Raw genomic sequence first — 15,014 nt, 5'->3', positions numbered from 1 at the left:
GAGCAGGGGCGGGGGTGGGGTATAGGGAACTTTCGGGATAGCATTTGAAATGTAAATAAAGAAAATAACAATAATAAAAAAATAAATAGTATATAGCCAGACCAAAAAAAAAAAGAGTTGCCTTGGTCATGAGTCTCTTCACAGCAATGGAAAGCTTAACTACGATGCTGTCTCAAAAACAAAGTGCAAAAACAACCTATAGATAGATAGATAGATAGATAGATAGATAGATAGATAGATAGATAGATGCATACATACATACATACATACATACATACACACATACATACTTATTTTGTATCTTGCCACTTTACATAAGTCTTTATGAGAGCTCATAATTTATGAGAATTATCTGGTAAGTTCTATATGGTCTTTAAAGCATAGTAAAATGTTCTCTTCAAAAAGGGACAGTTTGGCTTCTTCTGTTTCTATTTTTGTCCCTAACTTGTCTTTCTCTCATTGTACTGCAACATTTAAAACGCTGAGCATTAATATGAATAAGAGAGGAGAGAGTGCCTTTCTTTGTCCTGTTTCTGACTTTAGAGTAAAAGTTCCCAGCCTGTCTCAATTTAGTATAGTATCGGTTATAGGTTTGTTGTATATTACTTTTATTATTTTAAGGTATGTTCCATTTATTCATAATACCTTTAGGACTTTTATCATGAAGCATGATTAACTTTGCCAATGCATTTTCTACATCTAGTGAGAGGATTATGTGATTTTTCATCCTTAAATTTGTTTATGTGGTGTATTATATTTACTGATGTATGTTAAACTAACTTAGCATCTCTGGGATGAAGCCCACTTTGTCATTGTGTATAATTTTAGTGCATTCCCCAGTTTGGTTTGTTAAATTGAGAATTTTCAATTATGTTCATCAGGGAAATCAGTCTTTAGTTTTCTTTGTTGTCTCTTTGCCTTCTTTGGGTATTGAAGTAATACTGGCTTCATATAATGGGTTTTTGTGTGTGTGTGTGTGTTTCTTACCTTTATGTTGTGGGAAAAATTAAGAAGGTCTGGCTAATACCAATTTCAGTATCACTGAAAGTTTGATAGAATTCAATAGTGAATTCATCTGGTTGGTCCTGGCTTTGTGTGTATGTGTGTGTGTGTGTGTGTGAAGAGACTTGATTATAATTTTGATTTTATTTCTTACAAAGAGTTTAAGTTATTTATATCTCTTGACTTTAATTTTGATAGGTCATATACACTTAGAAATCCATCTATTTTTAAAAGTTATCCTAATTTCTTGAGTGTAAGTTTTCAAAATATTCTCTAATAATGTTCTGAATTTCATTGGACTCTATTGTAATAACACCTCTTCCCCCTATAATTTTGCTAAAATATTATTATTTTGTGTATGTGTGTGTGTGTGTGTGTGTGTGTGTATGTGTGTGTGTGTGTATATATGTGTGTGTGTGTCTTAGTTTCAGGGGGGCCAGTTCTCTCTTTACATAAAGTCGGTCCCCAGGTCATCAGGCTTGGCAGCAAGCACCTTTACTCATTGAGTCATCTTACTAGCCACTTATATTAATTACACTATGCTAAATACCATTCTATACTAATTATACTATACTGATGTTATACTATAGCATGTTATGCTACAGTATAAATTATACTATACTAATTACACTATACAATACTAATTATACTATTCTATAATTATACTGTACTGTAATATACTATACTGTAGTATACTATACTAATTATATTGTACTTTACTAATTATATAATACAGTACTCTACTATACTACACTATACTGTACTTTACTAATTATACTATACTATACTAATTATACTGTGCTGTACTATTACTAATTATACTATATTGTACTATACTATGCTACACTTAATGTAATATACTAGTTATCCTATACTATACCATATTGTACTACACTGAACTATAGTATAGAAATTATATTATTTTTGAGACAGTACCTCACTTTGTAGCTCTGGCCGCCCTGGAGCTTTGTGTGTAGACAATGCTGGCCTCAGGCTCACTGACACCCACCTGACTCTGCTTCCCGAGTGCTGAGATTAAAGGTGTGAACCATTGGACAAATCCGTATTCGCTTACTTTTTAAAGGAGCATTTAGTAGCTGATGTTACTAGGAATCATCTCCTCCTATCAGTGGCTTCTTCTGTCTTTCCTCTGTGTTGGCTTCCCGAGAAGGCCGCCTTTCTTCTGTGGTTGGCTGAGAACTGATCTGGATTCATGCCAACTGGCCATCCTTAGTGCACAGGGACTAACTTCCAACAGAATTTATAGAAAAGACCTGGAAGGAGGCTCACCGCCTCATTCTGACCTGATCACTACAAGGAGGTCACAGCACTATAGATGTCTATAGATGCCTATAGATGCCTATAGATGTCTATAGATGCCCTCTTTCATGCTCTAGAGCTCAAGATGGATTTGGCCTTTCTCACACCCACTTGAGTTACGGGGGAGGTGGCATCATTACAAAAAAGGGAAACAAAAGCTTACCAGAAAATAACCACATGAACATGGTACAATTTCATCCTTTAATAACACCCATAACCAAAATGTTAAGAAATAGGGCAAAGATCTACATCCAAGTGCTAATTATTGCTTTAGTTATAATGCTTTGTTCAAAAGCCTAAACAAAGCAAAAACAACTTGAGTAATCCTTTTGTCCAACAATATAAGAACTATAAACTTAAAGAATATAATGTGCATTACAGGACTATTAAATGAATGTTTTAAAGTAGCTTTTATGTTTATGAGGAAAGACTATTGTATAATAAAAAGCCATGAGGTAAAAAAAAATAAAGTAGCATAAACAGTGTGTACATGTGTGTGTGTGTGTGTGTGTGTGTGCGCATGTGTATGTTTAAAAGCAACAGGAAACAAATCTAGGGAAATCTATTAAAATAATAATTAGCTCAAAGCTATTCAAATTCCATTATTCATAAAATGAATATCTTTGGAGTTTTATCCTATTATTTTCCTCATAATTTCCATATTTTTACATATGTTATCCGTAGATAGCTGAGAGAGTCTCCGCATTCAGACTGGAATTCTAGTAACTGCTTAAATCCTGACCGTCATCCAAGCATTAGCTTTACAGTGGTTGAAGAAATGCTCTTTCAATAGGTATCTCATCAAATTCATGGCTATTTGTTCTGAAGGATATTATTCTTCTCCAGGAGCCATAAGTAATGTCTGTGATCGACAGAAAGATTTGTTCACTCGCTCATTCATCCAACCACTTACGATTTGTTGCAGAGATTGAAAAATAACTCCCAAAGGAACTTCTGAAAATTAGGAAAGTAAGAAAGCTTGGGAATGACCATGGGTCAGTGGGAAGGGTATTTTGGGATATGTCAGTCAATCTTTGTGCTAAGTAGTGAGGAACAATAGGATGCCGTCTGCGCTGGTACAACCATTGTAAGAGAAGCAATTACACTCGTGTAAAGCAGCATTTAATTGCAATCACAAAAGTAATTTAGGGCTCAGTATCTGGGTTTAGGGAAGGAGTTGCACTGCTGGGTTGGGTGGCAAAGTTGGCAAGAAGTCCCTGAACAAGACTAGGAATCAGGCTGTCTTAGGGTTTTAATGTTGTGAACAAGACCAAGGCAACTCTTATAAGGACAACTTTTAATTGGCGCTGTCCTACAGGTTTAGAGGTTTGGTCCATTATCCTCAAGGCAGGGACATAGCAGTGTCCAGGCAGGAGGAGCTGAGAGTTCTACACCATCATCTGAAGACAGCTAGGAGAAGGCTGGCTCCTTGGGTAGCTGGGAGAAGGGTCTCAAAGCCCATGCCCACAGTGACACACTTCCTCCAACAAGGCCATACCTCCTATTAGTCCCACTCTGTGGGCCAAGCATATTCAAACCACCACACAGAACAAGGAGCTGGTGAGAAAAATAAACAGAACACCACAGAGGAAAGCCCCTTGACCTTAGATGGAATTAAACCTGGCAGAAAAGCAAGCCGTTTCTTGTACCTGATATAATGATGACTATGTTCATTTCCATTTAAATATTTGGATTTCCTGTTAATGCTTCTTTATCCACCTATAGCTAAAATGAAGCAGTTGTTGGTGCTTGGAGCTTGTTGTACATGGTAATAAGCTTCTGTAAAAAAAAAAAAAAGAAGTCAAAGTTACAATGGCAATCTTTTTGTAAAATTTCAAGAATGCTATATCTTACTAATGCTTGGGTATGTTATCAATGGTGAATTAATACTTAAAGATAATTTTCTATTTATCTGCTGGCTTAGTTAGAGGTAGAGGAAATGGTATAAAGTTCATTGGACAAACTGATTTTGTGATCAAGTTTTATGGCTGCCACCCTCTGAAACTTCAGCTTGATGAAAGGATGTAATTTGTTTGTCCAAGCGTTAGAGGAGATGATGGTGACCAAGCTGTACCCCAGCACTTCTGAACCTTATCATAATCCCTCTCCCCTACCTGTGGGGTAGGCAGAGAGGGTGCTGCACGGATGAGGGACCTTTTAAAAAATGATATGAAAGAACTGATGGGTCTAGAAACTATTGCTTATTGATCTCAACCATTGGTAGATTATTGTGTTTGAATTTACCTTTTGAACTCTGTCTTAGTTAAGGTTTCTATTGCTGTGAAGAGCCACTATGACCATAGCAAGTCTTATAAAGGACAGCACTAACTTGGGACTGGATTACAGTTCAGACGTTTAGTCCATTGTCATCATGTAAGGAAGCATGAAAGCTCACAGACAGAGATGGTGCTGGAGAATAGCTGAGAATTCTACATCCAGATCAGCAGGCTGTAGGAACAGACAATGACCCAGAGGCTGGCTTGGGCACTCGAAGCCTCAAAATCCACCCCCAGCGACACACTTCCTCCAACAAGGCCATGCCCACTCTAACAAGGTCTCACCTCATAATATTGCCACTCTCTACGAGCCTGTGGGGGTCATTCCAACGACCACCAACTCCACGTGTAGTTTCTAAGACTCTGAAATCACAGGGCAGAGAAGCACAAATATAGGACCTTTACCTAGCGTGGGCCATTCTGGTACAGAGCAGAGTCGTGTGACGTGAGACAGTGGAGTAGAGCTTTCAGAGAACTAAAGCAAAGCATTGTAAAGTTTTCACAGTAAGGTAATGGTGACCTACTTGTTTGGTGAGATAGCGGTTTAACTGAGGAAACAGTGACCCAAACACTGTAAAATGTAAACATGCATGGGAACATCACATGTTATCTCATGAATATGCTTAATATGTAAGCCTTTATGTGTTATTTTGAATGAACTCAACTTGGAAATTCAATAGCAAAATACCACACTGAAAGGATGCCCACGGGTTAACCTCAATATTTGTGAATTTTTGTTCCTGTTTTCTTGAGGGCTGTCTGACTGTGTGCTGCTATTGTATAGTTAAGTTTTCTCTCAAGGTGACCACGTTCTAGTTTCAAAGTTCTATTACATTCCTGGTAAAATTTTGTTCTAGGAAACAGAGGAGACAGGGAATGCTTAGCCTGTTGAGCATAGGACTCTATTTTCCTCTACCTGAGGGTAGTAGGGTTGTCTGGCCAGTTGCAGTTCCAGAATGTACCACTAGAGGGAAGGAGCATACCACAGAGGGGAGCTGGGAGCTGCTGTCCTGTTACTTCTGTTATGCAAGCTACTCCTTCCTCCCCCTGTCAACAGAAACTAGGAGCTGAAGGGGTTCGCAACCCCATAGGAGGAACAACAATGTCAACCAACCAGAGCCCTCAGAGCTCCCAGAGGCTAAACCACCAACCAAAGAGTACACATGAAGGGACCCATGGCTCCAGCTGCATATGTAGCAGAGGATGGCCTTGTAGGGCATCAATGGAGAGAGGAGAGGTCCTTAGTCCTGTGAAGACTTGAGGCCCAGTGTAAGGGGATACAAGGGTAGGGAGGCAGGAGCGAGTAGGTGGGTGGAGGAACACCCTCATAGAAGCAGGGGGAGGGGGAATGAGAAGGGGGGGTTCTGGAGGGGAAACTGGGAAATGTAAATAAAGAAAATATCCAATAAAAGAAAAGAAAAAAAATAAGAGAAAAAAGAAAGAAAGAAAGAAAGAAAGAAAGAAAGAAAGAAAGAAAGAAAGGAAGGAAGGAAGGAAGGAAGGAAGGAAGGAAGGAAGAAAGAAAGAAAGAAAGAAAGAAAGAAAGAAAGAAAGAAAGAAAGAAAGAGTCTTCTTGCTTGGGAGACATTTGCCAGGAAGTGCCTGTGAAAGGAGAAAGGTTGGCTTGGCATCGTACAGCAGCTTTTCCTCAGCACTAGCGGCTTTTTAAAATTTTTAAATTTAATTTAAAATTTTTGTTAAATTTTGTATATTTCATTATTTATTATCTATTTATTCATTCATTTTTGTTGTTGTTGTTGTTATTTGTTTTAGACCAGGTCTCATGTAGCTATTCGTCGTTATGTAGTAGTTAACGGCCTTGAACTAAACATACCGCCTATATCCCCCAAATGCTCGGATTACAGGTGTGGGATACCACAGCCAGCTAAGTATTTATTTCTGAAACAAACTACTAATTCAGAGAAAATAGGTAAATAAAAATCAAGCCGGGCAGTGGCGGAGCATACCTTTAATCCCAGCCCTTGGGAGGAGTGAGGGCTAAGTGGAACTGTGAGTTTGAGGCCAGCCTGGTCTACAGAGAGAGTTCCAGGACAGCCAAGATTACAAAAACAAAACAATATAAAACAAAACAAAAAACAAAAAAACCTCGCCTCGACAAAAAAATAGTGATAGTAAACTAAAAACCAAGCTTCCATTAAAACATGCTCAGCTGTGAAGGGGGGGTGACACTTGCATCTTACTGTGGCAAGACGATAGAGGGACTTGGGTAGAGTGACAAATACGCACTCCATCTCAACTGCCGGTCCTAGCATCCTAGCCAGGTTCTTCTACAGTGTCCTCTCTTCCATTATACGTGATCTTATACTGGCTTTCTTCCAATCACTGAAAAAAATGGGAGAATTTTGCTTTTGTTTCTTGGTAAGGATCTTCTTGATCCAAAAGATCCTGTGAGGTGATGCAATTGATATGAGATGGCCCAAATCTGTAATTCAGGGGTCGGGGTGGTTGAGGCAGTTAGATTGGAAGTTCAAGATCAGCCTGGGCTGTGTGGTGAAGGTCTGTGTAACCACAACTGCAAAATAAGATTTTTGCTGTTAAAAAGGGAGGGTGTGGTGGTACATGCCTTTAATCTCAGTGTTCTGGAGGCAGAGGAAGTCGATCTCTATGAGTTAGATAGAGCCCAGCTGGTCTACTTAACAAGTTCCAGGCCAGCTGCCGCTACACAGTGAAACCCTGTCTCAAAACAATAATAGCAGCAGCAACAACAACAATGAAAGAGAAAATAAGAAACAAGCAAAACCCCAAACACACTAGGAAATAAGAAACATAGTCAAGTGCACATGCCATGGTGGCAAAGAAAAAAAAAAAGTAATTACAGAAATGGTACAAAGAAAAATAATACTGACATTTGACTGTTATTTTTATTATTGGGGAGTGTGTGTTAAAAGTAGGGTCTTTATAGTCCCCACTGGACTGGAATTCACTATGCAGCTCAGGCCACTGCTGTTATTTTAACTATTTAATTATTTTTGTTGGTTTATTTATTTTTTTTTTTGGTTTTTTTCGAGACAGGGTTTCTCTGTATAGCCTTGGCTGTCCTGGAACTCACTCTGTAGACCACCTGCCTCTGCCTCGAGACAGGATCTTTTTATGTAATTTTAGATTACATAGAGAACTGGGTGGTTTCTGGGAAAGCATTCCCAAACACTGTCAGTGCACATCCTAATCATATACATATTAAATAATTACATATTAAATTATTATATGTTAATAAAATATAAAATTTAAATATAAATATAATATATTTCAAACACTGGGTTGAAATATTCATGGTGGTTCCTGTTTATAATCTGAGCCTAGGAAGTGGAGGCAGGAAGATTAAAAATTGGAAGACTGGACTAAGTAGGGAGACCTTGTCTCCAAAACCAAACCAAAGCCAATAAGACAGCTGATAGGATGGTTCAGTGACTTCCAGCACTCACCAACACAAGTCTGAGGACCTGAAGCCCAGCACAATAACCCACACAAAGGAAGAAGGAAAGAATGGGCCCACGTAACTGCCCTCTGTTATCCTCCTGTGCATGGATTCCCCCTCCCCTAAGAACAAATAAAAACTTAAAAACCCTAAACCACAAACTAAACACCCAAACCAAACAACTGTCTTCAAAACATTAAGTTGACTGTAAGTTATTATTCTCTTTATCAAAATACTTAAGTATTAAGGTGTTACCCATTTGAATACATAATGAAAAAAACTAATTCGTATTTGTCAATTTTAAATATGTGTGGTGCATGCACATTTTATTTTATTTTATTTTATTTATCTTTGAACTAAAACTAGTAGGCAGACACTTCAGGCATATTATGGACACAGACATAGGGACCACTACAGTGGGGTCTAGGTGAGCGAGAATGTATTCCACACTTAATATATGTTGACCATCTTTTAAAATATGGGCCTTCATTATAAGATAAAACTCAATGAAAAGACCTTTTAAAGAAGTAGTCACATCCAGAGACTACCTCATTCGGGAGTCCATCCCATCATCAGCCACCAAACCTAGATACTAATGCTCATGCCAGCAAGATTCTGCTGAAGGGACCCTGATATTGCGGCCTCTTGTGAGGTTATGCCAGTGCCTGGCAAACACAGAAGTGGATGCTCACAGCCAGCTATTGGATGGAACACAGGGTCCCCAATGGAGGAGCTAGAGAAAGTACCCAAGGACCTGAAGGGGGCTGCAACCCTGTAGGTGGAACAACAATATGAACTAACCAGTACCCCCTGAGCTCGTGTCTCTAGCTGCATATGTAGCAGAAGATGGCCTAATCAGCCATCACTGGGAAGAGAGGCCCCTTGGTCTTGTAAACTTTATATGACCCAGCACAGGGCAAGGCCTGGGCCAAGTAGTGGGAGTGGGTGGGTAGGGGAGCAGAGGTGGAGGGAGGGTATAGGGAACTTTCGGGATAGCATTTGAAATGTAAATAAAGAAAATAATAAAAAATAAAAATAAAAATAATAAAAAAAGAAGTAGTCACAATATTTGCAGTGACTATCATTATGTAACTACTCTGAAAAATTATCATTTAAACTGTTTTAAGCTATCATTGCCATATTGAACACATTCTGCACACTAAAAGGAATATAACTTATATCTCACATCTATTAAAATCCTCATTCTTTTTTTAATGTAACATATTGAATATTTTGAAATGTCCTTATCCATTTTCATAGTAAGGATAAGTATTTTATGTTCTAAAACACATTTTTTTTTACCCCCAGTGGGTTGGCATTGCTCGGTTGGAGCTGGCTTTGGAATACAATGGAAATATTCGATTTCAAGCCCTTGGAGAAGCTTCCCGCATGTGTGGTAGATAAGCACACATCATACTATCAACGGCATTTGTACCATTAGCGATGGACACCCTGCTTTATTGAACCTCAGAGAGCATCAGGTGTTTCTCTGCTTTGGTCCTTAAACTGATACTTGATTGTCTCGTGTCACATCTGATCCCATCAATCAGGTGACATTATCTATTCGCAATGCATTCTTTGAGACGACATCATTGATACCACGAGACCAAAAAGGTCTGTCACCCACTGCAGAATATTTCAGAATCTAAAGCTTACAGGGCAAGGAATTTCTGCCTGTGCATAATTTGCTAGAGAGTTAAATTTAGAAGGGCAGTGAGTCCACCAGATTAAGGGTTTCTGACAGTGATTCTTGACAAACTACTTTTCGATGATAAAGAAAAAGCGTGAGTAATTTGCTGGGGCACAGTTAAGGTTGGAGAACTATTGCCCTGTTGCAAATCAGATCAATCCGAGGAGGAATTGGAGTGGAAAGGGATTTGCAGACTCGAGACTTGGTTTTGAATTCTAGCTCCTCATATTCCAGTAATGTGACCTTGCAGATTTGCTCTAATTCTTGGAACCACAGCTTCTCGTCTGTGCCATCTATCACACACTGTAAAAATGACAGGGAGGAATCTATCTAAAGGAAAGTTATAAATCGCAAAGTATTCTTACCCAACTTCACCGTTTTGTTGGGGGGATAAGAATCCAAACCATACAAAAAGGTAACCGTTGACACAATAAGGTCTTGGATAGGCAGGGCCTCCTCAAATTATAAAGGGAAGTCACCCTCATGGGAGGGATAGCTTTCCTTCCGCCCCTCTTCCTCATGCATCTATTTTGACCACTCACAGATACAAGCAAGTGCTGAATTCTGAGTCATTCCCATTGAATCCCCTTTCCTACACACACTGGCTATGCATCCTTGCTGGCCTGGTACTTACTAAGTACTTCAGTCTGGTCTCAAGTTCATGGCACTTACCAAACCTCTAAGTGCTGGGCTTATAGGCCTGCTGGCGTCATTATACCCAGCAATGAAACATTCTCTTGTCCGCTGACATATCGTGTTTTCATCAGACTTTTACTGTTATGATCCTTCTACAAAGTAAGCTACAACCAAACTCATTATTAATTTGCAACTGATAGTTGAAATCTGGATCTTGCCCTCTTAATACATCCGGTTAAGAGAGAATTAGTAACCACAAGGAAAGGGTGGTGTGCTTTTCTCTGTTACTAAATATCAAGTAAATTCAACTGGTATAAAATAATAAAGATACTTAGACCTCAAAAAAATTAAATTTGCAACTGAGAATGTTCTACGGATGCTGCAGGGAACTAGGGATCCCTCTTTGGTTTATTTTTACAGATGACCTGATGTAAAGTAAACTCCATTTTCTAGCCCTCTGTCATTGTGAGCATATTCTGAATAACCATATCTGCCTGTATTATGCATCCAGCATATTTGTGTGGGCAAAGTATAGTGCTGCATCATTAAAGTTCGGGAGAGGAGTACCAGCCAATCCAAATGCAGGGAGATGAGTCCTTGTCAAGATATCAAGATTTCCACTAAGGTCAAGTGGAGTTAAAACTGTCCTTCTGTCTTCAGCTTTAACCTCTGCTCTGACATTTAAGATCCCCGTGCTCCAGCCTTCTTGAAGACAAGACCTTTGCTTCTAATAATAAAGCTTTTTGTTGTGAGGTGGCAAACAGACTTCACCGTAACGCCAGCAAGCAAGAAAACCCAGCTTTATTATGCCTCCTGGAGAGTCAAGAAGCACAGACACTGGTATGAACCTAATTCAATTTGAAATGGGAGGATTAGCAAGAAAAAAAAAAAAAACATTCTTTTGGGGTTCGGGGTAAACGCAATTTATCTTGTTTTAAAAAGATGCTGTGCATTCTGCTTCCCTACGGGGTCCGTATCGATGTAACATCTTTTGTGAGTTGGGACTATTCCACTCCACCTGAAGTTTTGGGGGGGTGGGGGAGGGAGGAGGAGGAACCTGGAGGTTTTTTGGAGGGGGTTGTTGAGAGAATGGTGGAAAGCAGGATTTTCTTGGTCTCAGTCTAGTGCTAAGCACTGTACCGTTTGTCTGATCTCACTACTGGACCTGGGCTCTTTGTGGGAATGAGCTTGTTCTCCAATCTTGGACTCAGTTGGTCCCTCCTTGGTTCTCCTCACAACTTTCTGAACACCCCACCCCCACCCCCCGCAGCTCATTCAGAGTGTTCTGCCCATTAAATCACAGCTACCCAAAGCTGGAGTTCTCCCCATTGGCCACCCCTGAGAAGTTCACAATTAAAATCCATAGCTGCAGCTAGACTGATCTAGGTGGCTCTGACGCCTGTTTGGTGAGCTGCTCTCCTTATAGATTTCCGAAGCTAGAGCAGAGGCGGGTCGGTCCCCTGAACTTGATTTCCCCTCAGCCTTCCCCCTGACTTGGGAAAGGAGGCTTCAGAAACCCAGCAGGACAGACATGATGTCTTGTGCTTGCTTCTCCAAGTCTCATGGTCTTCCTTTCACCTGTGTTACCAGATGGGAGAACTCAACCTTAGCACTTGAAGTTCAAGGAGTCTCTTTGCTGCTTTATAGGAGAAATCCTATGACCTGGTCTATCATGTTGTGAAGTTTGGGCAAACAGATGAGCTTAATATCATATCATGACTACTAGATGACTTACATGGTCTCTTATTTATAATAGCATGAATAATCTATATTATTTGATTTATGTAATGAACTACATAGTAATGAAGTAAGATATGAACTACATAGTAATGTATGAGCAACTACCCTTTCTTGCCCAAATTTTGGCCTCTGCTATTAATTATTTGGATTTGCTGCTATTCTTAGCTTCCTAGTCACTTTCCCCCAATTTGAACATATACCTGTGCTCATTGTGAAAAGCAGGAAGCACTTCAAGAATTCACACGAAAGGGAATGTAATGCAAAGATCTGGAACACAATGTGCACCTGGGGAACAAAAATGAGACAATGAAGTAATTAACACGGTAGCAATAGCACCACGAGGATTAGCTTTTCTCTCAAGGACTGAGAAGCAAGGCAGAAAGGTGGTATCACTGTACCCCAGGGTCTGAACCTGCAGCATCCATGTCTAAGGATGGCTGGAGGTAGAAAATGAAGCGAAGAAAATACTGAAGAAGCTGCCCTATAAAGAGGACAAAGACATTACCGATTTTCTTTGCCATAGCCCTTACCACAGCCTTCAGGCACAGTGTACTTATACGGGATGCTAAAATCCACCCGCAGGCCATCTCTACTGAACATGAAGAGCTGGGGACCAATGAGGAATGCATCTGAGACTAAGCAGGGCCAGGAATGGTTTGAGCCAGCTTTCTGGCTTGCCTGTTGGGGATCTACTCACTTCACATTTTGAAAGAAGTTACATGGAAGACTTCTAGCTTGCTCACAATGGACTGGACATCTGTTAGGTTTGAGCCACTCCCTCACCGGAGGATTGCTTTCCCTCTCCTAAACTGGGTTTTCTATGTTCTATACCTTCATCTCTGTGCTTTTAGGCTCATTTGTTCCATACTTGAGACATTTTCTAGTGACTTTCTGAGAAATGTAGCAGAATCATATTCTAAACTTTATGTCATAAGTATCTAAATAACCTTATTCTGCCTAATGCCTGATAGTTTGAATATGTGTAAGTTCCATATGATAACAATTTCCCTTCAGAAATATAAAGGCATTATTTCATAGTCTTCTTTTTCCACTGGCTATTAAAAGTCTAATAGTCTCTTGGGGTTTAGGGAATGCTGTTTTGATTTTTAATAGATTTTACTATATGCACTGTACAAAATCCAAAAGCAATCAAACAGGAATGTATATTTCTTTGCTTACATTTGTTTTCTAAGAGCCGACTAGTTTCTCATCTTTGGGGTAGAAAATACTATTAGTAACTTTTTGTGATATCCAGCTGCCAGAGATATGCTCTATGTAGTTTTATGTATGTATCTCAAAATCTCTAGTTTGCAAATGTGAGTGAGTGTGTGTGTGTGTGTGTGTGTGTGTGTGCACACGCACGCACGCTCATGTATTCTATTTTACAGGAACCAAAGTACTATTAAAATAGAATTAAAATTTGGAAAAAGCCCTTTGTGACAGCCTCTAATAGCCAGCAATGCTCTCTTTCTGGAGCAGACGGTAACCACACGATCTGGGACTAAGGCAGGTGATTCACACCATCTCTCTACTCTCCTCCTGAGCCCAGGAACAACTTGCTTCTACGTGGTTCTCTTCCCACCTCCGCTCCATTCACTAGAGACTCCTCCTACACTTGGATCAGATCCAGGATTCCCCCAGCTCTTTTATCCCTATCTTTCTAGATTATTCATTGCCTTACTGCAAACCACTCAAAGGATCTCCTCTTCCAACAACACTTCTAACTCCCTGGGGATATCACTTGCTGGGGTGGACAGAATCTCCGTAGTTCTTTCCTGAAGCCCCTCTCAGTCTTTTCTTCTAATCTACCTCTATTTCCTTCTGCGACCTACCTACAGAAGTGTTCTCTACCAGGCAACCCACAACCAACAAACTTTCCTAAGATCCAGAGAGGGAGGGCAACAGAAATTAGAGAGTGGAATACTCACCCTACAAAGACAAGACCAGATGTTGACACCTAGAATCATTGCAATCATACCAACCTCAGATACCTATACAACAGAGCACAAAAATCATTAACAGCTAAGACAATGTGCTTCCACTAGAACCCACTACCCAGACTACAGTAGACCTTAAGAAATGCGATATATCTGAAGCAAGAACTTCAAAATAGCAGTTGTATGATATTTTATTTCATAAAAATATTATGAATACATCCAGGTATTTTAAAAATGAGCGAAAATAAATCTCTTAATGAAGTCTGTGGAAACACAAAGAGTGGAATGAAATAATAGAAACAGTTCAAGACATGAAAGTAGAAATAGAATCATTAAAGAAAATCCAAACTGAGATAAAACTAGAAATTAAAAATTTAGGGAGACAAACAAAAAAGTATCAAAGACAGGCCTTGCCATTGGAGAATAAGACATGGAAAAAAGAATTTCAGGCATTAACAACCAGGTAGAAAGAATAAATACCTCAGTCGAAGAAAATATGAAATCTAAAAAGAAATATAGGCAAAAAATTTCCAGGAAATCTTGAAAACCATTAAAAGACCAAATATATGAATAACTACTAGTAGTAGTAGTAGAAGAAGAAACCCACCTCAAAACAAATATATATATATATAACAAAATCATAAAGAAAATGACCCTATCTAAAAAGAGGAGTTGCCTATCAAGGTAGAAGAAGTGTAAAAGGAAATATATAAAAAGGCAACATCCCACATTTCTAGAGGCTGTGTTAGGCTCCATATATTTTCAGATATTGGTCATTCTCAGATTTCTTTTTTATTATTATTATTTTCTTTATTTACATTTCAAATGCTATCCTGGAAGTTCCCTATACCCCCCCTCCACCCCTGCTCCCCTACCCACCCACAAGCCTTCCCTTGTGCTGGGTCATATAAAGTTTGCAAGACCAAGGGGCCTCTATTCCCAGTGATGGCCGATTAGGCCATCTTCTGCTACATATG

This window comes from Mus pahari, chromosome 9 (assembly GCF_900095145.1).
Source record: "Mus pahari chromosome 9, PAHARI_EIJ_v1.1, whole genome shotgun sequence".
NCBI classification, from domain to species: Eukaryota; Metazoa; Chordata; class Mammalia; order Rodentia; family Muridae; genus Mus; species Mus pahari.
The sequence above is the reverse complement of the archived record's forward strand: the minus strand, read 5'-3'. Positions refer to the sequence as shown.